This window comes from Sorghum bicolor, chromosome 8, assembly GCF_000003195.3.
Source record: "Sorghum bicolor cultivar BTx623 chromosome 8, Sorghum_bicolor_NCBIv3, whole genome shotgun sequence".
Taxonomy (NCBI): domain Eukaryota; kingdom Viridiplantae; phylum Streptophyta; class Magnoliopsida; order Poales; family Poaceae; genus Sorghum; species Sorghum bicolor.
This window is the reverse complement of record NC_012877.2, coordinates 11,464,628-11,492,551: the sequence shown is the minus strand read 5'-3', so window position 1 is coordinate 11,492,551 and position 27,924 is coordinate 11,464,628. Positions and strand designations below refer to the sequence as shown.

The 27,924-nt window shown below is 43.8% G+C and overlaps 1 pseudogene; it reads left to right on the top strand.

Annotated features, from left to right (window-relative positions):
• LOC8058144 lies at positions 1-27,694 on the top strand (annotated as a pseudogene).

The window sequence follows — 27,924 nt, the reverse complement described above, 5'->3', positions numbered from 1 at the left end:
ATGATAGGTGAACTGGATTCGGATGTTGTTGTACGGTATTTCAGAGGCAAGAGCATCCTGATCACTGGCTCAACTGGCTTCCTGGGGAAAGGTACGGTACCTCTCATCATGTACTCGTCCAGTACTCTTCAAGGGTATGCAGTGTGTGTGTGTCTGCACAATGCATGGCGCTGATCATCTCAGTGGGGGTGCTTGCTGCTTTTTCGTCTCTTCTAGTGCTTGTGGAGAAGATACTGAGGGTTCAGCCGGATGTCAAGAAACTCTTCCTCCTTGTTCGAGCTGCCGATGTCGAATCTGCAACGCAGAGGGTCAAGACTAAGGTGAAAACAAAATCTTTCTATTCTTCCTTTCATCCCTGTTTCTGAAGTTGTATCCAATGATCAGTTTCAACTTTTCTCCGAATATGTTTCTGAAACCATTTCTACATATATACAAGGACGGATGAATGATCGAAAATAGTGACGTGTATGAATCTTTGAAATATGCAAAATTGATTTGTACTCTATCTTTGATTTACCATTGTGCTCGTGCATTATCCCACAAATCTTGCTCACGCGAAATTAATACGAAATTGTTAAAGAGATGGTACCTACATACCGCACATTAATTAGTTCTGAAGAAGAAAATGTAACATGGCATGTTGTTCAGTAGAACTACGTAACTGTGTGGCTATATTGTGCAGTAACGATTTATCAATAACATAATGACAAGAACAACATTCAAATGGATTTTACTTGTGCAAATCTGTGACGAAAGCAGAAAAGATCCCTTTAACAGAAGAACAGACTGCTGACTCGTCAGAAGAGGTGGCAGTTGCGGTAAAAGCTTTTGAAGAAATGAATAGTAGCATGTGGTATATTAGTTATGTAAGTAAGAGACAAAGTGATCAAATAGATATGCAGGTTAACAACCCTTCACTACCCAGGAAATTTTTTTCCTGCCTGAAACCGTCAAGGAAAGTTATCCGTGACGGTAACAGTCAGGGATACACCGTCAAGGTTAAACTGACAGGAAAGTCCAATAGCTGAGGGGGGCTGAGTTTTGAATAAGCTGAGCGAAAATCTGAAAGTAATCTTGCACGGCGCAAACTCGGCAGTTTGCTGAGTCAGAATATCTCCTGATAGATTTGCTAGCTAGAATATATATTTTCTGGATAAATTTGCTCTAGTATATCCTTCAATATTGATATTTGCTGACGTTGTCTTTGTTAGAAGATGCTCTTCAGTTGTGGGAATTGGCTCCTGGGCATTATGACATTTTTTTTCTAAGAGTGGATAGGTGAGACAAGTTAAAACTGATAAAATGCCCATGACTATTATAGTACAACCCTTAATAGTTATCAAAATAATTAACAACTTTTATACATGAAGTCGAATGAAGACAAACCTTATACTAAGATCATAGAGCTCGGTAAGATCTTGTTGACACCGTTTTTGGACACGTGTCTAGGATGGCAGGATAAGGTGGCAGTACGATGCGGGTTGCCGATGAGGATGGTTGCCGATGAGGGAGAAGTTGAATGTGACAGGCAGTGATATGGTGCCGATGACTAGATAAGAAAGTCTGCCGATGGCTATGACAGAGGAGTCTGCCGATGACACAGGGGGAGAATCTGGAAGTTGCCGATCGGCTTATGGGGATGTCCTAGTTTGTCACGTGAGGATAGTTTTACGTTTTCCTTAGTTATTTAGATCGTTTTGTATACGAACTCTGTTTAAATTTGGAATTCGAATTCTAGTCGTGTCTGGTTGCAGCTCTTTGAGCAGGGTATAAATGTAGACCCTCGGGCCTTGTAACAGGAATCAATCAAGAATCAATCAATCAAACATACGTTTTTACTCATATTTCAGTATTTACTTTTCGACGACTTCGTCATACTTTTTCCTTTTATTACGAGTTCTTAGGAATTCGTCGACTTAAGCTCGGCGTATTCTCGAGTTCCGCGTGAGTACCTCTTAGCCGTGACATCCGGGCGCATCGCTGTTGTCAGGACTAAAGTATTCGAGTTATCACCTTTGCAGATAGTAGGGTCAAATCGGCTGGCACGCCTTAACGTTTGAATCGGGTATTAGCCCTTTGTATTTGCAGACCAGTTTTGCATCAACACATCTTTTGGCACGCCCAGTGGGACAGATTCGAGATCAAGATCAACATGTCGATCTCTGACCTCGATCAAGAGAACGTCATCCCCGTGACGGAGGCCAACCTCAAGGATGAGCAGAAGCAAGCTATTCCCCAAGCCATGGAAGAGTTCAAGCAGCAATGCCTGAGGTCTTTCAGCATAAACAGGAGCGGCGAAGTGGTCCAGAAAGATGCACTGCCGGCACCACGGCAGGTTACCTTTGACGCCAATCCTGGCAAGCTTCAAGACATGGTTGACAATGCCATCAATCGAGCATTGATTAACCAAGCTGGTGTATTGTCTAATACGGTTTTCAATGCCGTGGCAAGAACTTTCAAGGAAGGACAGATCCCACCAGAATATGTGGGCCCCTCCCATCATCAGCCAACGGCACCAGAGGTTACGGCTCCATCGGCTGCCTTGACGACTGCAAGTGCACAATCTGCCGTCCCTCCAAATACATCAGGGACTACTAGTGCACTATCTATGCCGATGACAACCAACCCACAAATTTCAGTTGGGCAGCATAAACTGACAACGGATATGTTGGCATCGGCAATGTCAGGGTTGACTCTTCCTCCCAACTGGTGGGGTTACGGTATGCCTCCAGAGTTGACACCGAGAACATCACAAATAACCGACATGAGGGGCAAAACTCCTATGACATCGGCACCTTCCAATGCGCCGGTGAACCAGAGTCCTCGGTATACCACAACTACTACTGCAAGGCCTCACACTGGAAATCCTCAAGATTCAATGTTCCAGATTCCCAACGCATCGGCAGAGTCAATGCTGATGCAACAGAGGTCTATGGCCCAGTCGGGGTATGTCAATTCAGCGACGGTACCCAATTACCAATCATCGGCAGCACCTATGCCGATGAACGCTAATAATGGATGGCTTGGACAGCAAGCCTTTCCACAGTCGCCCCAGCAGAGTTACCAGGCTACAGGGTTCCAGCAAGGGCAGGTCTATCCCGGGTTCCAAGGTCAGGGGGTTCCCAACCAGCCAATGAATTTTGGACAGCAACTCGGAGGACAGCCAATCGGTGGACAGCAGTTTGGTGGGCCGCAGATTGGGGGACAGGTTATCAATACAATGTTCCGTGCAGATCACGTCCCGAACAGACACGTGGAGGTTCGCCACCAAGTGCCAGATCCGCAGCCGCCTCATCGGCAAGATGCCGATGTATATTGGGCCGATAAGATTGCTGAAGTAATGAGGGAACAATTTGGGATAAAACCCAAAGTCAACACTTATTCTTATCGGACACCGTATCCTCCCGCGTATGATTTGATCCCGCTTCCACATCGGTACAAGGTACCGGATTTTACAAAGTTTTCCGGACAGGACGATACGTCAACCATGGAGCATGTCAACAGGTTCATTATTCAATGTGGAGAGGCTGGTAATAGGGACGAATTGAGGGTTCGTCTATTTTCATCATCATTGTCTGGATCGGCCTTTACTTGGTTCATATCATTACCTCCCAACTCAGTAATTACTTGGGCCGATCTAGAGAAGCAATTCCACAAATACTTCTTCTCGGGGGTTCATGAGAAGAAGATCACCGACTTGGTCAAGTTGAGGCAACGTAATGATGAGTCGGTTGAGGGATTTGTGCAGAGGATACGAGAGGTCAAGAATAAATGCTATAGCCTGGTTCTGGATGATCGGCAGTTAGCCGATTTGGCTTTCCAGGGTTTGTTGCCACATATCAGGGATAAGTATGCCTCTCAGGAGTTCGAAAGTTTAAGTCATTTGGTGCAGAGGATTTCTGATCAAGACATCAAGCCTTTCGAGCCTAAGAGGGCATGGAATAAGAAAGTGTCATTTGTTGATGAAGCAACGAACTCAGATTCTGATGAAGAACCAGTAATTGGTTTGGCAGAGTGGGTAAAAAACAAGAAGCCGATGTCTTGTCCTTTTGGGCAGAAGGAACCAGAGAAGTTTGCCTTTGACACCACCAAGGCTGATAGGATATTTGACTTTCTACTTCAGGAAGGTCAGATCAAACTGTCACCTAACCATGTGATCCCATCGGCAGAAGAATTGAAGAGGATGAGATATTGCAAGTGGCATAATGCAACTTCCCATGACACCAACGAGTGCAAAGTGTTCAGACAGCAGCTGCAATCGGCTATAGAGTCAGGGAGAATTAAGTTTGACAGTTCCAAAGCCCAGAAGCCGATGAAGATAGACCAACATCCTTTCCCGACAAACATGTTGGATGCTAAGGGGAAGGCTAAGGTCTTAACATCGGAGACAGCTGAGAAGAGTGCATCGGTAGATCCTCAGCATCAAGTTACTACTGCCGATGCAAGAAGTAAAGGCTTGGTCCAGGAAGGAGCTAGCTCAGGAAGGCCTCCTCGATCTGGTATCGTCACAACTCATAGAAGGCCTCGAGAAAATTGGCGACAACGGGAAGATCGGTATCGGCGCCAGCAGGAAGATTATCGCCGGGAAGAAGAAAGACGCCGACAGGAGTGGAATCGGCACAGGGATCATTGGAATTGTCCATTCTTCATCCATTGTTGGGAGGAAAATATCAAGCTTCCTACTATCAGAGACTGCCCTGAGTGCAACGGTTATGATCGGTACGATAGGATCGATCGGCATTATCATGATGATGAACGGCGATTTAATGGGCCGATTAGAGGAAGGGTGTCAGTTCATGACCGGCTAGGGGGCAGATTTAGTGGGCACGACAGATTTAGTGACCGTGTCCAGTATTTTCCCAGGAACCAAGAAGAGCTCGAGGAAATGGCTGATGCGCGGGTTCCCGATGAATTCATATTTTGCAGGGATGCTAACACGCATCGTATGGAGTCAAAGGAGAACCGACGCCCGGCAGCAAGGCAAAGGCCACTTCCTCCATGGTGCCCTGGAGGATTGACCAAGACACAGAAAAGGAGATTGCAACGTGAAAGGCAAGAAGAGCTAAACAAGGGAGAGAACTCTGGAAGTCGGCAGCCGTCAGATACTAAGAGGGAAGGTCCATCGGCAGGCGTCAACATGGTCTTCATGTTGCCGATGGAGTTTCTTGCACCAGCCAGCGATGATGAGTTGGAATTTTCTGATCAGATAGCTCAGTTGGCTCTGGATCCGATGACGGCTATCTTTGAGAAACCTGCCGATGACGAGAGGCAGCATCTTAAAGCTCTGTTTCTCAAAGGAAGGGTTGATGGACAGCCAATGACCAAGATCCTAGTTGATGGTGGAGCTGCTATTAATATTATGCCGTATGCAGTATATCGGAAGCTTGAGAAAGGAGATCAAGATTTGACCAAGACCGATATGATGCTCAAAGACTTTGAAGGAAACGTGTCTCCAGTCAAGGGGGCGATATGTGTAGAGTTGACCATCGGCAGCAAAACCTTGCCGACAACCTTTTTCGTGATCAGCGGAAAAGGTGCTTACAACTTATTATTGGGAAGAGATTGGATTCATGCTAATTGTTGTATCCCATCTACAATGCATCAATGCTTGGTTCAGTGGGTAGGTGACAAGATTGAAATTGTCCCAGGAGATTCTTCTTATGTTATCGCGTCGGCAGAAGCGGATACTTACGAAAGGACCAGGTGCATTTCAGGAGAAGTTTGGGAGAAAGATTTTCTCAAAGTTGCCGATTATGAGATTCCACCGATCCAAGCAGTCGGTTCTGACGACGGTTTTTAATGGATAGATTCGCCGATGATGGAAAATTAGGCCAGGGATTCACATCGGCCGATGATTTGGTAGAAGTAGACATAGGTAGTGGTGATAAGCCTAGGCCTACTTTTATTAGTGCTAAATTAGATCCTGAGTGTAAGCGACAATTGACTAGTTTGTTAAAGGAATATAAAGATTGCTTTGCTTGGGATTATACAGAGATGCCTGGTTTAGACCGATCAATTGTTGAACATCGGTTACCCATCAAGTCTGGATTTCGGCCACATCAGCAACCAGCCCGCCGATGTAATCCTAACATTCTACCTGATATTAAGGCCGAAATCACTAAACTTATTGAAGCTAAGTTTATTCGGCAGTGTCGGTATGCCGAATGGATTTCCAATGTTGTTCCGGTTTACAAGAAGAACGGGAAGCTTCGGATGTGCATTGATTTCAGGAATCTCAATAAAGCTACGCCGATGGATGGATATCCAATGCCTGTCGCCGATCTACTGGTTGATGCTGCGGCTGGTCATCGGGTCATCAGCTTCATGGATGGTAATGCAGGTTACAACCAAATATTCATAGCGGAGGAGGATATTCCAAAAACCGCATTCAGGTGTCCTGGTCATATTGGGCTATTTGAATGGATAGTCATGACTTTCGGGTTGAAGAATGCTGGTGCTACTTATCAAAGGGCTATGAATTTTATATTTCATGAGTTCATCGGCAAGCTCGTAGAGATTTATATTGATGATGTGGTGGTTAAGTCTGGAGATTTCTCAAAGCATCTTGCCGATTTACAAAAAGTGTTAGAGTGCACAAGGAAGCATGGATTGAAGATGAATCCCAACAAGTGTGCGTTTGGTGTATCGGCAGGGCAGTTTCTTGGTTTCATGGTACATCAGAGTGGTATTGAAATTAGTCGAAGATCCATTGATGCCATCAATAAAATAGTGGCCCCTACCAACAAAACCGAGCTCCAATCCTTGATCGGCAAGGTGAATTTTATTAGGAGATTTATATCGAATTTGTCTGGTAAGATTCGTGCTTTCAGTCCTCTTCTTAAATTGAAAGCCGATCAAGAGTTTATTTGGGGAGAAGAACAGCAGTTGGCTTTGGATGAAATCAAGAAGTATCTAGTAAATCCTCCAGTTCTAGTTCCACCTCAACAAGGGAAGCCCTTCAGATTGTATTTATCTATCGATGGATCGGTTATCGGTTCAGCTTTAGTTCAAGAATTTGAAGGGAAAGAAAGGGTAATTTATTATTTGAGTAGGAGGTTGATTGATGCTGAAACCAGGTATTCGGCCATTGAGAAACTATGCTTATGCTTATATTTTTCATGCATCAAGCTGAGACATTACCTGTTATCGGCCGAATGCACTGTGGTTTGCAAAGATGACGTGGTCCGATACATGCTATCTATGCCGATTATGAGTGGTAGGATCGGTAAATGGGTTTTAGTGCTGTCGGAGTTCGATTTGCGTTACGAATCAGCTAAGGCGGTCAAAGGGCAGATCATGGCCGATTTTGTGACTCAGCATTGCGGTCTAGTGGAAACCTTGGAAATTGTACCCTGGACGCTCTTCTTTGATGGATCTACCTGTGACCGGGGGGCAGGAATCGGCATTGTATTAGTTTCCCCTAAGGGGAGGAAGTATGAGTTTTCCTTGCCGATTGTTGCCACATCAACAAACAATCAGGCTGAGTATCAGGCTCTGATCAAGGGATTGGAGTTGTTAAGAGAAGTTCGTGCTGATGTTGTTGAGATATTCGGGGATTCTATGTTGGTTATAAGTCAGTTGACCGGAAGCTATGAATGCCGAAGTGAAGTTCTCATAACTTATTTCGAGAGAAGTATGCAACTGTTAAAGGAATTCAAGGATTTCCGATTGGAGCATGTTCCCCGATTGCATAATGAAGACGCTAATCGGTTAGCTCAGCACGCTTCGGGATATCAGCCAATGATTAATGCAGCATCGGCAGTCGGTGCCGATGATTGGAGGAAAGAAATTATTGATTATCTAAAAGATCCATCCAAAAAAGTTGAAAGACGAGTTCGATTTCAAGCGACCAAGTATGTGCTCCTTGAAAATGAATTGTATTATCGAACTATCGACGGAATTCTTCTCCGATGCTTGGGTGATGATGAAGCCAGAAGTTTGATGGGGGAAATCCATGAAGGAGTGTGTGGAGCGCATCAGTCAGCTTTTAAGATGAAGTGGATGATTCGAAGGAATGGATATTTTTGGCCAACCATACTTGAAGATTGTTGTAAATATTTCAAGGGATGTCAAGGTTGTCAAAAGTTTGGTAATATCCAGAGAGCACCCGCATCGGCTATGAATCCTATAATAAAACCTTGGCCGTTCCGAGGATGGGCCATCGATATGATCGGCCAGATTTGTCCACCATCTAGCAAAGGGCACAAGTTCATTCTAGTTGCCACTGACTATTTCACTAAATGGGTTGAAGCTATTCCTTTGAAGAAAGTCACATCGGCCAATATGATTGATTTTGTGAAGGAGCATATTATTTACCGATTTGGGATTCCCCAAACGATTACTACCGATCAGGGCACCATGTTTACGTCGGGGGAGTTCGATGAATTCGCGATCGGTATGGGAATTAAAGTGTTGAATTCTTCTCCTTATTATGCTCAAGCCAATGGGCAGGCCAAAGCATCTAACAAAGGAATTATCAAGCTTATTAAACGAAAGATTGAAGAAAATCCTAGGCGGTGGCATACATTATTAAATGAAGCATTGTGGTCTTATCGGATGGCTTGTCATGGATCGACCAAGGTATCACCCTATCAATTGGTGTATGGACATGATGCAGTGTTGCCTTGGGAAATTAAGGCTGGATCTAGGCGGTTATCTTTTCAAGATCAATTAACTTCCGACAATTATGCCACTTTGATGACCGATGAATTGGATGATCTAGCAGGGCATCGGTTAAAAGCTTTAATGAGTATAGAAGAAAATAAGAAAAGAGTTGCTAGATGGTATGATAAGAAAGTGAAGGCTAAGGAGTTTGCCGATGGGGATTTGGTATGGAAATTAATTTTACCAGTTGGGACCAAAAGCTCGAAGTTTGGAAAGTGGTCTCCTAATTGGGAGGGTCCTTATCGGATAAGCCGATCGGCTCCTGGTAATGCCTACATTCTAGAAACCCTTGAAGGAATTGAATTTCCCAGAGCATTAAACGGCAAATATTTAAAGAAGTACTACCCCAGTATATGGGTCGATGCATAGAAGTTTAAGTGCCGATAACACTCCTATCGGCTGGATCCAAATGCTTAGGAACAAGACTTGGTGCTTCAAAAGTTTAGGCGCCGATAACAGTCCTATCGGCTAGACTAAAGCACATATACAATGACTATGGAAACTCTATGTGTTAAGCAGCGTCTGGATTGCCGATATAGCACGTAACCGAATTTGGTTGGCTGCTTCTATCTCCTTGATGTCATCATCGGCAGAACCTTCTATCGGCTTCAGCTTCTTCTTCAGTTGGAGTGCCTTGCGACCATGAACGTTTCGCTCGTGTTCGAGAAGCTTGATGGTCTCTGGCAGTTGGTTCTCTTCCTGTTGAGCTTGGGATAAGGCGTCCTCCACTTCCTTAAGTTCTGCCAACAAAGATTCTCTTCTTGCCGATAGATCGGATATTTTCTGCTTCAGCGCGTCTCCTGACGATTTCAGGATGCCGATGTTCTTGTGCTTTTCATCGGTCAAGAGCTTCTCTTTCCTCATTTCGTCAGAGAGGCGAGTCTGAGCAGCTCTATCGGCAAGACGCCGAGAGGCTCTCTGGTACTGCAGCTGCCGACTCTCCAGATGAGCGGCTTGGAACAGGATTTCTTCAACATCGGCTGGGATTTGGCCTCTGAGAGTTCTGAACTGGGTCTTGGTAGGGTCGGAATCGTCAACCAACTGCGCTGTGTCCTGGTGAAGGAGAGCTGACAATTCCTCCAGTCTGGTCCTGATCTCTGCCGATGTAATGCCCACTGTCTGAGAAGAGCTTGCCTCTTCGCCTTCTTCTTCAGAGAGATCGATGGCGAAGGAAAATAGACTGTCGGGAGAATCTTGTTCCTGGAGGAGAGCAAAGTTAGTTCAAACTTAGAGAATCGGCGAATAATGCTGGCGGTAAACAGTGACTTACTTGCTTCAAGGCGATCTCTTGCCTTGGACTGGGAGGTGCTGACGGAGCTGCGGGCTGACCGGCCAAAGATGCCGATGGAACTACAGGTTGATCGGCTAAGGTTGCCGATGGGACGATATCGACTGAAAGAAGACAAGAAAGGTTATGAGACTAAATAAGAATAAGTTCATCGGTAACGATATTGTTAAAGTATGTTACCTGGAGGAAGGACAACAATTGTCTGAATCGGGAGAACTGCCGATGGTATAATTGGACCCACCGGGCCAGTTGTTTGTTCACCCGTGTCAGCTGATGTACCTTCTGTTTGAGATCCTTCCTCTTGGGGTCCTTCTATCTGTGGTGCTTCCTGCATAGGTGGGGGAGATGGTGCTTGCTGTGGCTGGGCTTCTGGAGAAGAAGGAGAAGACTCCACCGGAATTGGAGATACCGGAGGAGGAGGGGGAGTTGCTACCTTCTGGCGCTTTGTTCCAGTCTTAGCACCCGTAGTGCCCTTCCTCTTTGGCTGGCTGGACTGGGTGGCATCAGCACCTTGACGTGTGACCGTTGCCGATGCACTGGTCTGCTGCAATAACGAACGAGGGTTTATAAGTATAAATGAAGCAGATATAAAGATAGTCAGCGTAAAAGATGAAGATTTGACTAATTGCCTTGAAAGCCCGCGCCAGAGTGGGAGCAGCTACCGTTGGTGATGTCTGGGTTCTCCTGGTCGTAACTTTCCTGAGGCGTACACCCCGATGCACGATGGAAGCCAGAGTGGGAGCATTTGAAAGGTCCTAATATGGCTAGAGGGGGGGTGAATAGCCTATTTAAAAATTCTACAAACCCACTAGAGCAAGAGGTTAGTAAATAACAAAGCGAAGCTTTTTGCTCTAGCTCTAATGGGGTGTTTGCAAGCCACCTATCCAATAATTCTAGTTGATATAATCACTAGGCACACAAGAGCTATGTCACTACTTACACTAGAAAGCTACCTAAAGTTTCTATACAAGTAAGTAAGCTACTCTAGTTTGCGGGAATGTAAAAGAGATGGTTTGAACTTTATACCGCCGCGTAGGGGGGATGAAGCAATCAATAATATGAAGTCCAATCATCGGGAGAAATCCAATGAACAATCACAATGGAGACACACAATTTTTCTCCCGAGGTTCACGTGCTTGCCGGCACGCTACGTCCCCGTTGTGTCGACCAACACTTGGTGGTTCGGTGGCTAAGAGGTGTAGCACGAACCTCGTCCTCACTAGGACACCACAAGAACCTACCCACAAGTGAGGTAACTCAATGACACGAGCAATCCACTAGAGTTACCTTTCGGTTCTCCGCCGGGGAAGGTACAAGACCCCTCACAATCACCGGGAGATGGCCACGAACAATCACCAACTCGTGCCAATGCTCCTCCGCTGCTCCAAGCCGTCTAGGTGGCGGCAACCACCAAGAGTAACAAGAAAACCGCAGCTAGAACGATCCCCAAGTGCCACTAGATGCAATCACTCAAGCAAATGCACTTGGAATCACTCCCAATCTCACAAAGATGTTTAATCTATGAAGGAGATGAGTGGGAGGTGTTTGCTTAGGCTCACAAGGATGTCAAGTATGCTAGAATGCCAAGAGTATGAGCCCCAAGCCAGCCAAACACGTATTTATAGCCCCTCAAACAAATAGAGCCGTTGGCTCTTTCACTGGGCGAAATACGGGGTCACCGGACGCTCAACACCAGCGTCCGGTGCTCCAACGTCAGCCACGTGTCACGCTCGTGTCAGAATCTAACGGTCACCTGCAGTGCACCGGACGCTGAGCAAGTGAGCACCGGACGGTCCGGTGCACACCGGACTCATGCGCAGAGAGCTCCGCAAACTTGCATGTTCACCGGACGCGAGCCACCGGACGCACCCTCAGCGTCCGGTGCTCACCGGACCCATGCGCAGAGAGGGTCGCAAAACGCCCGCACACCGGACGCTAACCACCGGACGCTCAAGCCAGCGTCCGGTGCCTATCGTCCGGTGCCTAACCCTAACCGAGTCAGGCAGCCTGCACACCGGACGCTCAGACACAGCGTCCGGTGCCTCTGAGCCAGCGTCCGGTGAGTGTTTTCTCAGCGAGAAACACTCCCGCGACTTCTCCAAATTTCCCACCGGCGCAATAGAAAATATGCACTTCATTTTCTCGAAAAGCGCCGAATCCCGCCTTGCAAGCTCGGCGGGAGGGAGAGAGGAACCCATCCCCTCTCTACTCTTGAAACTCCACCTCCTTATCAAAATGTGCCAACACCACAACGTGTGTACCAAACGAGCGTGCACGTGTGTTAGCATTTTCACAATCATTTTCTTTGAAGGAGTTAAGTTAGCTCACTAGGTTCTAAATGCATGCACATGAACAATGACACCTAGTGGCACTTGATAACCGCTTAGCCAAAGAATTCCCCTCTTTATAGTACGGCTATCTATCCTAAATGTGATCACACCCTCTATGGTGTCTTGATCACCAAAACCAAAACCCTAAGCAATACCTTTGCCTTGATCTCCAAAGGGTTTTGTTTTTCTCTTTCTTCTTTTCCAAGTTGAGCACTTGATCATCTTGTGGTCATCACCATCATCACCATGATCATTACTTGCTCCATCACATGGTATGTACCAACCTCATTAAGTCTACACACACTTAGTATAGAGGTTAGTACTAGGGTTTCATCAATTATCCAAAACCAAACTAGGGCTTTCAATCTCCCCCTTTTTGGTAATTGATGACAACCCTTTTTACAAAGATTTTCAATAAAATTTTCTAGGATTCATGTTGCTTGCCCAAGCATTTTACCATGTGCAAAGGTTATGGACAAGTTTCATAAACCCATATTGGTAGCAATTTCTCCCCCTACATATGTGCTAAGAGTTTGGATTTGAAAGCTTGCACATATGCTTGAATAGGAAATATAGGAGTCAATTTCTACCAAATGATGCTAAGGTGTAAAGAATAGACCTTTGAAGCGTGATACCAATCGGAGTTGCCAATGTATACCATCCTTAGCACCATTAGTAACTAGACATTCACAAAACTAGAACACCCCGTGAGATCAACATTATAAACAAGGTTCTAGTATCACTTGTGAAACAACTAAAAGTCTAGTTACACTACCTATGCATGCTAGTTTTTCATTTCATCAATCAAACTTACAACTAGCATACACCACACAAGCAAGGTATTGAAGAGAAAACTTCTAAAGCTAATGCAAATGCAAGCAACCATATGTTATGCACATTCAAATGCAACATACAAGTTTATGAGATTGCTCCCCCTACTTGTGTGCTTCAAAATTTTAATTGATCCCCTTCTTTTATCATGTTACTCCCCTATCTTAAATCTTTGGGAAATTTTCTCCCCCTTTGTCATCAAAGACCACAAAAGGTGAGCTCAAATTTTAGAAAGGTTAGTGTGAGACCATGTGAAGTGAGACCATTTTACCAATTTTGTTCAATCTAGATTACTTTCCTAAGATATTTAACTCGGTTTGATCCAAGGACAAGCTTCTTCACACCTCCAAATAAGGGTTATCTTGTACCATGTTGAGTTAAACACTTATAGCTCATATTCTAGATCAAACACTAGGATTGCAAGCCCACAAACATGTCATATGCTACCACTAGATCAAGTCAAGCAAAAAAGCAATAGTGGTACCATACAAGCATAAAATTCATTTGATTTTCATGAATGATCCTAAGACATGTAAGGAATGACTAGATGCACTAACCAAGTCCTTAGCAAAGATGGATGACATGTCAATCAATTTTACCTTGCTTTGCTCGAAGGAGAGGCATGTCATGTAATGGGGGTGCATCAACACATATTTGAGAAGTCAAGTATGTTCAATTCATCCCTTAGCTTGCAAAACCTCTTCTCATCAAGTGGCTTGGTGAAGATGTCTGCAAGTTGATCATCGGTGCCTATACTCTCAATGCAAATGTCCCCTTTTTGTTGGTGATCTCTTATGAAGTGATGGCAGACATCTATGTGCTTTGTTCTTGAGTGTTGAACCGGATTGTTGGTGAGCTTCACGGCACTTTCATTGTCACATAGCAAGGGCACTTGTTTGAAGTTGATTCCAAAGTCCTTCAATGTTGCCTTCATCCATAAGATTTGTGCACAACAACTACCGGCCGCAATGTATTCCTCTTCGGCGGTTGATAGTGCAACACTATTTTGCTTTTTGGATGACCATGAGACAAGTGATCTTCCCAATAGTTGACATGTGCCTGATGTGCTTCTTCTTTCAACTTTGGATCCCGCATAGTCCGAATCCGAATATCCAACAAGTTCAAACTTTGCACCTTTGGGATACCACAAACCAACATTTTGTGTATGCTTCAAGTACCTCAATATTCTCTTTGTTGCTTTCAAATGACTTTCTCTTGGTGAGGCTTGGAATCTTGCACACATGCATACACTAAACATGACATCCGGTCTTGATGCGGTCACATAGAGTAGGCTTCCAATCATAGACCGATACAACTTTTGATCCACCATATTTCCACTTGTATCATTATCTAGGCTTCCATTTGTTCCCATTGGAGTGCTAATTGATTTTGCATCATCCATACCAAACTTCTTGAGCATGTCTTTTATATACTTGCCTTGACTAACAAATGTGCCATTCTTCAATTGCTTGATTTGAAGACCAAGGAAGTAACTAAGCTCTCCAATCATTGACATCTCAAATTCATTAGCCATCATGTTGCCAAACTCCTCACAAAATTCTTGATTGGTTGATCCAAATATGATATCATCAACATAGATTTGCAACACAAACAAGTCCTTGCCAATCTTCTTGGTGAAGAGAGTGGTGTCAACCTTGCCCATCTTGAAACCTTTAGAGAGTAAGAAATCTCTCAATCTCTCATACCATGCTCTAGGTGCTTGCTTCAAACCATACAATGCCTTTCTTAGCTTGTAAACATGGTTGGGTTTCTTGTCATCTTCAAAACCGGGAGGTTGCTCAACATATACTTCTTCATTGATATAGCCATTGAGAAATGCACTTTTGACATCCATTTGGTATAGCTTGATGTTATGAGCACAAGCATAGGCCAACAAGATCCTAATTGCTTCCAATCTTGCAACCGGGGCATATGTTTCACCAAAGTCAAGACCTTCAACTTGAGTATAGCCTTGTGCTACCAATCTTGCTTTGTTCCTTACAACTATCCCATCTTGATCTTGTTTGTTGCGAAAGACCCATCTAGTACCAATGACATTGTGATCACTAGGCCTTTCAACTAATTCCCATACTTGATTTCTTTTGAAATTGTTAAGCTCTTCATGCATAGCATTGACCCAATCAACATCTCTCAATGCTTCATCAATCTTCTTTGGCTCAATGTGAGACACAAAGGAGAAATGCTCACAAAATGATGCTAGTCTTGATCTAGTTTGCACTCCTCTTTGAATATCACCTATGATATGGTCCAATGGATGATCTCTTGCAATATTTGTTGGTTGGAGTATTTGCACTTGATTGCTTGCACTTGGTTGATCATGAGATGATGTACTGGCTTGTTGATCTTGCACTTGAGTACCACTTGTACTAGCTTGATTTTGATCATGAGAACCACTAGCTTGCACATTATAGGTAGGAAGCACTTGATCTTTATCATCTTCAACATCAATCACCTCTCTAGGCCTTAAATCACCAATGTCCATATTCTTCATTGCATCGGCCAATTGAGTGCCTCTCACATCATCTAGATTTTCTTCTTCCTCTTGAGAGCCATTGGTTTCATCAAACTCAACATCATGCACCTCCTCAAGAGTACCACTAGCCAAATTCCACACTCTATAAGCTTTGCTAGTAGTGGAGTAACCAAGCAGGAAGCCTTCATCACATTTCTTTTCAAATTTGCTTAATCTAGTGCCTTTCTTCAATATGTAGCATTTGCAACCAAAAACCCGAAAGTATGCAATGTTGGGCTTTCTTCCATTCAAGAGCTCATATGGTGTCTTCTCCATCATTGGGTGACAATAGAGTCGGTTGCTATAGTAGCAAGCCGTGTTGATTGCTTCGGCCCAAAAAGAATGACTCACATTGTATTCACTCAACATTGATCTTGCCATGTCAATCAAGGTTCTATTCTTCCTCTCAACAAGACCATTTGATTGTGGAGTGTACTTGGCCGAGAATTGATGCCTAATGCCAAATTCATCACAAAGCTCATCAACTCTAGTATTCTTGAATTCACTCCCATTGTCACTTCTTACTTTCTTGATGGTTGTTTCAAACTCATTGTGTATTCTCTTGACAAATGATTTGAAGGTTGCAAAAGCATCACTCTTGTCACTAAGAAAGAATACCCATGTATATCTTGTGAAATCATCCACTATCACAAATCCATATTTATTTCCACCAATGCTTGTGTAAGTGGTTGGTCCAAATAGATCCATGTGCAACAACTCAAATGCCTTGCATGTACTCATGATGCTCTTCTTTGGATGAGTGTTGCCAACTTGTTTTCCGGCTTGACATGCACTACAGAGCTTGTCTTTCTCAAATGTGACATCTTTCAATCCTCTAACAAGATCATGCTTGACTAACTTGTTTAATTGTTTCATTCCAACATGACCAAGCCTTCTATGCCATAACCAACCCATGCTAGATTTAGTGAGCAAGCATGTTGATAATTGAGCTTCACTAGCATTGAAATCAACTAAGTATAGATTCTCATATCTAAAGCCTTTGAATATCAAGTTGGAGCCATCTACACTTATGATCTCTACATCATCAACTCCAAATATGCATTTGAAACCAAGATCACAAAGTTGAGCTACGGATAGCAAGTTGAAGTTCAAGCTCTCTACTAGTAGCACATTGGAAATGCTCAAGTCATTGGATATAGCAATTTTACCAAGCCCTTTGACCTTGCCTTTGCCATTGTCACCAAATGTGATACTATCAACACCATTGTCATCATTTGGATTGATTGAATTGAACATTCTTGAATCACCGGTCATATGTTGTGTGCACCCACTATCAAGCACCCAATGCCTTCCTCCGGCTTTATAGTTTACCTACAAAACAAATCAATGTTTCTTAGGTACCCATACTTGTTTGGGTCCTTGGAGGTTAGTGACTAAGCTCTTTGGTACCCAAATGGCCTTCTTCTTTGGACCCACAATTGGTGTACCAATAAACTTAGCATGCACACCCTTCTCACCCTTGGTAAGCACATAACAAGAATCAAAAGGAATGTAAGACACATTAGCATTTTTCTTGTTCTTGTTAATTTTGTTGCAATTATGCTCTAGGTGCCCAACTAGCTTGCATTTGTTGCAATACCGACCATTGCTCTTCACAAAGCTAGGCTTGTGAGTTGCAAAGGCTTTCTTGCCCTTCTTGGGGGTATAGCCTAATCCCTCTTTGTTGAGAGAAAACCTTTGGCTACCCAAGCACTTTAGCAAGCGGGCCTCACCACCATAGGCTTTGCCTAGGGCGTGAGTGAGCTCATCCACCTCTCTCTTGAGAGTCTCATTCTCAACCTTTAGTGAGGTATCACAAATGACACTAACACTAGAAGTAGAGATAGAGTTGGTGGTGGTGGATGAAGACCTACAAGAAGAGTTAGTGGCAACAACAATAGGTAGGTTGGGTGATTCTTTAATTAAGTCACATGTTGTGCCCACATCACATGATACAACAACCTTTTCCTTGTTCTCTTCTAACAACAAGGAGTGAGCTTTTTCAAGCTTGGTGTGAGCCATGCCAAGCTTCTCATGGGCTTCCACTAGCCTCTCATGATTAGCATTGAGCTCATCAAAGGATTGCTCAAGAGCTTTTAACTTCTTGGCCAATTCTTTGCACTTCTTGTTTTTAGATTGAATAAGAGAATCGGCTTGTTCTAACATGTCCATGAGTTGTTCATTAGTGAATTCATTTTCATCATCACTATCACTATCATGTTCATGTTCACTTTCACTTTCACTCTCATCATATTGTACCTTGTGGCCCTTGGCCATGAAGCATGAAGGTGTGCCGAAGAGTGATGGCTTGTTGTTGATAGCAATGCTAGCAAGTGCCTTCTTCTTGGATGCTTTGTCATCATCACTTGAATCATCATCCGAAGAGGCATCACTATCCCATGTCACAACATAGGATCCACCCTTCTTCTTTTTCTTGAAGACCATCTTCTTCTCTTTCTTTTCTTTCTTCTCCTTCTTGTTCTTCTTTTCATGCTCATCATTGTCACTATTATAAGGACAATCCGCCACAATATGATCGGGGCTCTTGCACTTGTAGCATAGCCTCACATGCTCCTTGTTCTTGAAGTGATCTCTTCTCTTTCTTGTGTGATAGCCCTTCTTCTTCATCATCTTGCCAAACTTGCGGACGAAGAGTGCTAGTGCTTCATCATCACTATCATCATTGGAGCACTCCTCATCACTTGATTCTTCCTTCTTGGCCTTGCCCTTGTTCTTGCTCTTGGATGAAGAGCTAGCTTTGAATGCTACACTCTTCTTCTTCTTGTCATCATCATCCTTTTTCATGACCTCATCATCATCATTGTCATTGTATTGATCTTCGGTCATGACATCTCCAAGTACCTCATTGGGAGATACACCGGTCAATCCACCTCTAAAGATGATTGTTCTCAATGTCTTGAATCTCTTGGGCAAGCACATTAAGAACTTGTGAATGAAATCCTCATCCTTCACTTTCTCACCAAGGCCCTTGAGATCATTGATGATGACTTGGAGTCTATAGAACATCTCCGGTATTGATTCATCATCCTTCATCTTGAAGTTTGATAGCTTGTCCTTGAGCATGTACAATTTGGCACTTTTTACCGTTGTAGTGCCCTCATATGTTTCTTCAAGTCTTGTCCACACTTCACTTGCCTTCTCAAGATCTTTGACTTGTTCAAATACTTTTGAATCAATGCCATTGTATATTGTGTTGAGAGCCATAGTATTGCATTGCTTGTTTGCTCTCTCATTGTCGGTGGGGTTAGCCGGATCAAGAATCACAAAGTCATTTTCGGTGACTTCCCACACTCTATCATTTATTGATCCAAGATACATTTTCATCTTTCTCTTCCAATAGTCAAAAGAACTTGTGCCATCAAAGAACGGTGGTTTGCCCCCAACATGGTTGAACACTATTTGAGCCATAATTTGAGCACCGAGGTTGTTAAGCCTTTACAAACGGTGACCACGGCTCCGATACCACTTGAAAGGTCCTAATATGGCTAGAGGGGGGGTGAATAGCCTATTTAAAAATTCTACAAACCCACTAGAGCAAAAGGTTAGTAAATAACAAAGCGAAGCTTTTTGCTCTAGCTCTAATGGGGTGTTTGCAAGCCACCTATCCAATAATTCTAGTTGATATAATCACTAGGCACACAAGAGCTATGTCACTACTTACACTAGAAAGCTACCTAAAGTTTCTATACAAGTAAGTAAGCTACTCTAGTTTGCGGGAATGTAAAAGAGATGGTTTGAACTTTATACCGCCGCGTAGGGGGGATGAAGCAATCAATAATATGAAGTCCAATCACCGGGAGAAATCCAATGAACAATCACAATGGAGACACACAATTTTTCTCCCGAGGTTCACGTGCTTGCCGGCACGCTACGTCCCCGTTGTGTCGACCAACACTTGGTGGTTCGGTGGCTAAGAGGTGTAGCACGAACCTCGTCCTCACTAGGACACCACAAGAACCTACCCACAAGTGAGGTAACTCAATGACACGAGCAATCCACTAGAGTTACCTTTCGGCTCTCCGCCGGGGAAGGTACAAGACCCCTCACAATCACCGGGAGATGGCCACGAACAATCACCAACTCGTGCCAATGCTCCTCCGCTGCTCCAAGCCGTCTAGGTGGCGGCAACCACCAAGAGTAACAAGAAAACCGCAGCTAGAACGATCCCCAAGTGCCACTAGATGCAATCACTCAAGCAAATGCACTTGGAATCACTCCCAATCTCACAAAGATGTTTAATCTATGAAGGAGATGAGTGGGAGGTGTTTGCTTAGGCTCACAAGGATGTCAAGTATGCTAGAATGCCAAGAGTATGAGCCCCAAGCCAGCCAAACACGTATTTATAGCCCCTCAAACAAATAGAGCCGTTGGCTCTTTCACTGGGCGAAATACGGGGTCACCGGACGCTCAACACCAGCGTCCGGTGCTCCAACGTCAGCCACGTGTCACGCTCGTGTCAGAATCTAACGGTCACCTGCAGTGCACCGGACGCTGAGCAAGTGAGCACCGGACGGTCCGGTGCACACCGGACTCATGCGCAGAGAGCTCCGCAAACTTGCATGTTCACCGGACGCGAGCCACCGGACGCACCCTCAGCGTCCGGTGCTCACCGGACCCATGCGCAGAGAGGGTCGCAAAACGCCCGCACACCGGACGCTAACCACCGGACGCTCAAGCCAGCGTCCGGTGCCTATCGTCCGGTGCCTAACCCTAACCGAGTCAGGCAGCCTGCACACCGGACGCTCAGACACAGCGTCCGGTGCCTCTGAGCCAGCGTCCGGTGAGTGTTTTCTCAGCGAGAAACACTCCCGCGACTTCTCCAAATTTCCCACCGGCGCAATAGAAAATATGCACTTCATTTTCTCGAAAAGCGCCGAATCCCGCCTCGCAAGCTCGGCGGGAGGGAGAGAGGAACCCATCCCCTCTCTACCCTTGAAACTCCACCTCCTTATCAAAATGTGCCAACACCACAACGTGTGTACCAAACGAGCGTGCACGTGTGTTAGCATTTTCACAATCATTTTCTTTGAAGGAGTTAAGTTAGCTCACTAGGTTCTAAATGCATGCACATGAACAATGACACCTAGTGGCACTTGATAACCGCTTAGCCAAAGAATTCCCCTCTTTATAGTACGACTATCTATCCTAAATGTGATCACACCCTCTATGGTGTCTTGATCACCAAAACCAAAACCCTAAGCAATACCTTTGCCTTGATCTCCAAAGGGTTTTGTTTTTCTCTTTCTTCTTTTCCAAGTTGAGCACTTGATCATCTTGTGGTCATCACCATCATCACCATGATCATTACTTGCTCCATCACATGGTATGTACCAACCTCATTAAGTCTACACACACTTAGTATAGAGGTTAGTACTAGGGTTTCATCAATTATCCAAAACCAAACTAGGGCTTTCAGCATTGTGGCCGATTGAGGAAATCGGGCCTGATGGAAATAAGTCGATCGGCTTGCCACTCCTGCTAACCGATGAGGGGATGTTATCAACCTGCAAAAAGAATATAAGGATAAGCTACCGATAGAAGTAATCTTGAGAAAATGAAACATCGGTTTGAGTTACTTACAGTATCATCGGGAATTTCGTATTCGGGGTCAATCATGCCGTGGTATTAAAGTGCCGATTTGCAGAATAGATGCTCTTTCCATTCTGCCCACCATAACTTGTATGCCTGAGTGATAAAAGCAGCCGGAACCCATTCTGACAGATCTACATCTGTATCGGCGTTTGGTGGTAGTTGGGCTACTCGAGTCCACTCAAGAAGGTTGTTGATGGTTTCTCTGGGTTTTATCACATCGGCATAAGGAAGTGCAATCGGCAACTGGCCGAAAGCTAACTGACGAGCTAATGCCGATGGATTGTAAAATTCGTAAGTCTGGGGAGAGGTTTTTGTGCTGCCAAAGAAATTCACTGGAATGACTCTGGGAGTCACAATTGCCATCATCGCCTCATTGTCCCTGTCGAGAGCTTCATCAAATGGATTGAAGGTCAGAGGGAGCATGCTATCCGGGTCATCATAAGCCAGCCATGGTCGTTCATCTCTGGCCAAACCCTCATACAGAGTCTCGAAGAATCGGCCGATCTGATCCGGATTATTTCCTGAACCAGGTAGAACTATGACGGCTTCGCCAAAGTTCAAGGGGGCACGCATCGCCGATTCCTCTTCACCCAACACATGGTTTTCGGCTATATCTCTTGGGAAGTGCTGTGAGAACAAGTTGAAATCAAGGCGCTTATGCAGGTGCAGATTGAGCCACGTGTTAATAAACCACCAGGGGCCTCCCAAGTTGCCGATGGGTTGGCCAAGCAGGAGTTTCTGGGCTACCTGATGGAGAAGGTGGTAAACAGCGCCAAGCAAGTATCGGCCGAGAGGAAATTGGCCGCCATTAGCCAGTCTCTCTGCTGCCGATAGATAGACGGAAGTCGGTCCTGCCGATCGACCACAGAATACAAACTTGTCCAGCCACATGTTCAGAAAGGTGGTTCGCTCCTTTATGGTAACAGGCCCTCTCCCGCGGTACTTCTGAATGTATCCTGACCAACCGCCGATAGCGCGAGTCTCCACTTTGGCACTGGGGGCAGTATCAAAAAAGTGGGTGCTATCGGCAGAAGATATATCTAGACCAGTGAGCATGGCTACATCGGCAAGGGTAGGAGAAGCAGGGCCATGGCCAAAAACAAAAGCATTGAGGGTGTCTGACCAAAAGTAGGATGCAGCTATCAGCAGTGATTCGTTTCTGTGCATATCGGCAATAGATAGCCTAATGCATTGGGCTAGCTTCCTTTCGCCCCACTGGACTTCATAAGAATTGCTGACCCTCAAGAACCAGTCTTTCCACCCTACGGTAGGGCTGGGCCAAGAGCGAAAAGAGTCTTTCCACAGATCTAAAGAAAAGTTTTCAGCTCTGAAGGGGATCCTATTGGTTTCTGCGTTGATAAGGTTGGTTGGATCTGAATCCCCTAGAGGGCCGAGACATTGAAGGTGTGGTTGATCGGTGGGGATGACAATTTTATTGGACAACTCCTAGTGATTTTGGGGGAATAAAAATACAAAGAAAAAGGAAAAGGAGAATATTCAGTAAGATGAATCGCGGATGAATAGGAATAAAAAATACAAAAGATGAGATGGAGATCTGACCTCAGGGACGACGAAGCCAATGGCCATCCTGTCGTGAAGAGGACGTTGGAGGGCACCGGAGTTGATGAAGAGGAGTGCTTGTCGGAGGTCTTGAAGGTTGTAAATGACGCCGCCGCTGGAAAAGTAAAGTTGGGAAGTAGAATGGTGTGATGAGGAAGGAGTACCCAAGAAGGAACTATTTATAGGACAAGATGGGCAAGGGCAAATCCGACTTATCTCTTTGCCGCATCCGAGAAACCCGAGGGTACTCAGGTGGATATGGTAACTGTTCGCACGGTAATCCAGGGATTGTGCAGGTGATTTGACGGGAAGCGGTCATTATCTGAAGATATTTTACTGTACGAGATCTCCTGGTCGGTCCATCGGCGATATTCTATAACGGTTATCTTGCCGATGGGCGGATAGAAGGAAGGTAACCGTTTTTGCGAATATCCTGGTCAGAGCATCGGCAGATCTTCGTGACGGTATTGTTGCCGACGTACAACCAAGAAAAATGCCCGTTTAGGAAGTTGGGGATTTCGAGGAATCTGCAGAGGATTAGGATCAGAGTTGTCCAGGTTGAGGTTGTCGGTTACCAGGTTGGGAGCATTAATTGCGGGAGAAGGCATCATTACTGCAGAGAATTTCGGAGCATTAATAGTTTTATACTCCGAAACTGGGGGGCATGTGTTGACACCGTTTTTGGACACGTGTCTAGGATGGCAGGATAAGGTGGCAGTACGATGCGGGTTGCCGATGAGGATGGTTGCCGATGAGGGAGAAGTTGAATGTGACAGGCAGTGATATGGTGCCGATGACTAGATAAGAAAGTCTGCCGATGGCTATGACAGAGGAGTCTGCCGATGACACAGGGGGAGAATCTGGAAGTTGCCGATCGGCTTATGGGGATGTCCTAGTTTGTCACGTGAGGATAGTTTTACGTTTTCCTTAGTTATTTAGATCGTTTTGTATACGAACTCTGTTTAAATTTGGAATTCGAATTCTAGTCGTGTCTGGTTGCAGCTCTTTGAGCAGGGTATAAATGTAGACCCTCGGGCCTTGTAACAGGAATCAATCAAGAATCAATCAATCAAACATACGTTTTTACTCATATTCCAGTATTTACTTTTCGACGACTTCGTCATACTTTTTCCTTTTATTACGAGTTCTTAGGAATTCGTCGACTTAAGCTCGGCGTATTCTCGAGTTCCGCGTGAGTACCTCTTAGCCGTGACATCCGGGCGCATCGCTGTTGTCAGGACTAAAGTATTCGAGTTATCACCTTTGCCGATAGTAGGGTCAAATCGGCTGGCACGCCTTAACGTTTGAATCGGGTATTAGCCCTTTGTATTTGCAGACCAGTTTTGCATCAACAGATCTGCAACTTTGTAGTTGACATTTTTTTAATTAAAATTATTAAGAGTGTCAAAAGTCCTTTTGAACTTCTCAGATTTTGAAACTCAAAATCTAAAATCATTAGAAGGACCATGGATGTTGACATGTTATATACAAAATTTGTAGTTATAATATGATCTATAATTTTGTAGTTGATATTTTTTTTATTTGAACATATTTAGAGTCCAAAATATCCATTTTTATCTGTTTAGACTTTGAAATTTAGAATTTTCTAATGACTTCATATGTTGACATGACTTATACCATAGTTGTTCGAAAATTGTAAATCTGAAAAATTAAAAATAAATATTTAGGATTCTAAACGACTTTAGGTATTCTAAAATTTGAGTTAAAAAAATCTAAGAATTTCAAAAGAAGTCACACTCTAATAAATTGCAACAAATAAAGTTGTAGATCTCAATGAGCACTACAATTTTGATATAAAGTTTGTATGCAATCGACTTCATATGCAAAAATTATGAATTTTATTAGATAAGTATTAAGGGTTGTAATATAATTGTCACGGCATAATTGTCTCTTTTTAAAAATTCCCATAAAGCCTTAGAAAATATTATTTTAAAATTTATAGTGTCTAGGAGCAAATTGCCACAATTGAAAAGTGCTCTAGCCAAGAAAAGAGGGAGTAGTGTCCATTAACAAATACCAATATTAAAGAGGTTCTACAACAAATTTATCCTTTTTTCTTACAAAACTAGTGGTAAAGGTCACTGAAAATTTGAAGCAACATTGAAAGTACTAATATATACCTAATAACTGTTGTGTTTCACTAATCATATCGCTCCTATGTTAATCTTTCTATGCAAATTCTGTTCGTTATCGCTAGGTGACAGCAATGGAGATCTTTCAAACTTTGAAAGAAAACCATGGTAATGGGTTTGAAGGTTTCATCCAAGAAAAAGTATGCCCTTTGCCAGGAGACGTCATGTATGAGAACTTGGGCCTAGGCCCTGCCAAAGTGAGAGAACTATGGAAAGAAATAGACATCATTGTCAATGGAGCTGCAACTACAAATTTCTATGAAAGGTCTGAGCTTATTTCTGTTAACAAATTATTTGAGATGGCATATTGATAACATATTTGGTCAGTTATAAATATATATATGTCCGTGCAGATATGATGTGGCTTTCGACACAAATGTCATGGGAGCCAAGCACATATGTGAGTTTGCAAAGAGGTGCAGTAAACTCAAGATGCTACTACATGTTTCAACAGGTAGGAAGCAACAATCCTGTGTTCCATGTAGTGGACTCCTTCGAGGCACTCCTCTTACTTACCTCATAGGAGGCAAAGAGTGGCCAAATCTGGATTTTATTCCCTGTATATAGGGATTGAAAGAAAATAGTAGGATTTTATTCCTTATATATAGGGATGTATACTTATAACATTTGTTGAGCAGCTTATGTAGCCGGTGAGCAAGAAGGGATACTACTAGAGAAGTCATTCCTGATGGGTGAAACCCTGAGGAAAGATGCACATCACCTGGATATCGAATCCGAACGAAATCTGATAAAAGAGACCATGAGAGAACTGAAAGCCAACCGTTCTTCAGAAAAAACTGAGAAAAGAACCATGAAGGAGCTGGGCCTCAAGAGGTGAGAGCTAACCCATTGGAAAAGTACCAATTCAGATAGAAAATCACAAGCACATGACATATGTCTGCTAACGAAGGGCAAGGGAGTTGGGGTGGCCAAACACCTATGTATTCACCAAAGCAATGGGAGAGATGCTGCTGGGGCACCTTCGAGGAGATCTCCCAGTTGTCATCGTCCGGCCCAGTATCATAACAAGCATCCTGAACGATCCATTGCCTGGCTGGATGGAAGGGATCAGGTACCATACCGCCGTACGTGACAAAGAAGATTTCTTGATGCATGGTAGTCTCTGCAGCATGCACACTGAGCGGAAAACATGCAAAATTGTTGCCTTTAATTTGCAGGACAATTGACTCGTTCATCGTCGGCTACGCAAAGCAGGCTTTGTCAATCTTCTTAGTTGATCTCGACGTGATACTGGACATGGTGAGTTTCCAAATGAACGCAGCATCCAATCAAATCAAATCAGATCAAATCTACAGAAATAATGTAACCAACCACGACGCCATATGCATCACACGCACATGGTGACAGATTCCTGGGGACATGGTGGTGAATGCCATGATGGTGGCAATGATGGTGCACTCGGAGGAGCAGGCGCAGAGCATCTACCACCTGACGTCGTCGCTGCGCAACCCGGCGCCCTGCGCCGTCCTGGTGGAGACCATTTACAGCTACTTCTTCTGCAACCCACCGCTGTCCAGGAAGAAGAACAGCGAGCCAGTGCGGCTTAGCAGGATGCGCGTCTTCCGCACCCTAACATGGTTCCGCGCGTACATGGCCATCAAGTACAGGCTTCCCCTCGAGGTCGTTGTCAGTACTCCGCTCAACATTATTCATTGTTTGAATAATGCTACCAATAACATTATATATATATATATATATATATATATATATATATATATATATAACTATTACTCTGTAGCTGGCTACAAAATAACTTATTTTGTAGCCACTTTGAGTTACGATAATTACTATATTAATTTACAATATTATAGTAACTCCTTACTAAGTGGTTTACTACAACATTACGGTATACTACAACATTACGGTAAATATATCCATGTGTTATAGTAACCCAACTATCGTAAATATGTATACATATTATCGTAAATTAGTATATAAAATTATCGTAAATGGAGGTGGCTACAGAATAACATATTTTGTAGCTAACTACAGACTATACTATATATATATATATATATATATATATATATATATATATATATATATATATATATATATAAATATACATATGCATATATATATACACAGATATGCATACACACAGATCCACAAATAGCTCTACCTGAAGAACTAATACTGCATGCATATTGCAGAGCTGTATGCGCCATTCACCTTATTCAAAGGATGGTAAGAAATCAACTGATCAAAGCCTAGAGGTTTTCCTCCTCCTCCACCTCCTCCTACTTCTTTCATTCTTTTTGCATTTTGGGACGGCCGCTCACCATTCTTTTGGGTTTGCTCGGACCACTGTGTAGCTTCGACGACTCCAACACGGAGAGGCTGAGGGCGGCGATGGCAATGTGCAAGACAAGAGCAGGGGATATGACTTTGGTTTCGACCCCAAGTCCATAGATTGGGACGACTATTTCTACAGTGTTCACATTCCCGGTGTTGTCAAGTACCTATGTGACTAGATCATACCCATGCATGTGTTGCAACCAGAACAAAATAATGCCCTGACTACCTCAGCACAGCCCATGGCAACAAAACTCGAGGGTGATGGACGCAGAGGCCGACCCTTTGTCCACCGCAGCTCTGATATGATTACAATAAAATTTGAGTGTTCCACTTCAATCGAAACAGCTTTAATTTTAGTTTTCATGATGACTTTATAAAGGTGTAAACACCTGTAACATCAATGGTTGTCTCACTTGCAGAGTGCTGCAATGTAAGCGTTAAGAATAAGGGCTATATAATTGTCTGAAATACACTATATCAAAAAATCACTTCACGGACGCGCGTTCAGGCCCATTGCGTGGGTCGAGAATAATGTGTCTGTAATAAAACTACACACAAACAATTGTTTGTATTAAGAATACCTCTAGAGGCGTGTGTCCCAATATGTGACTATGATTAAAGTAAATATGCATG